The following is a 222-nucleotide window of genomic DNA, read 5'->3' as shown; positions in this document are numbered from 1 at the left end:
TCCCCCACCCCTCACCACCCTGCCCTGCCCGCCCCTCCAGCTGCTGGCTGTCCCCACAGCACAGCTGAGACCTGGTGATTCCCTCCCACTAGAAACTGGCCCTTTTTTCTTCTTCCTACCTCAAATATAAAAAAAATACAAAGAAAGCTGAGCACTAAAGAATTGATGCTTTTGAACTGTGGTGTTGGAGAAGACTCTTGAGAGTCCCTTGGACTGCAAGGA

The 222-nt window shown here is 50.9% G+C and overlaps 1 protein-coding gene across 6 annotated transcripts in view; it reads left to right on the top strand.

Moving 5' to 3' along the window:
• The window catches only part of ARMC9 (armadillo repeat containing 9), a 180668-nt gene that overhangs the window by 152559 nt on the left and 27887 nt on the right, over positions 1–222 (top strand). The window lies entirely within an intron of this gene.

This window comes from Bison bison, unplaced genomic scaffold (assembly GCF_000754665.1).
Source record: "Bison bison bison isolate TAMUID 2011002044 unplaced genomic scaffold, Bison_UMD1.0 scf7180017864068, whole genome shotgun sequence".
Classification (NCBI taxonomy): Eukaryota; Metazoa; Chordata; class Mammalia; order Artiodactyla; family Bovidae; genus Bison; species Bison bison.
This window is presented reverse-complemented; position numbering and strand designations above follow the sequence as displayed.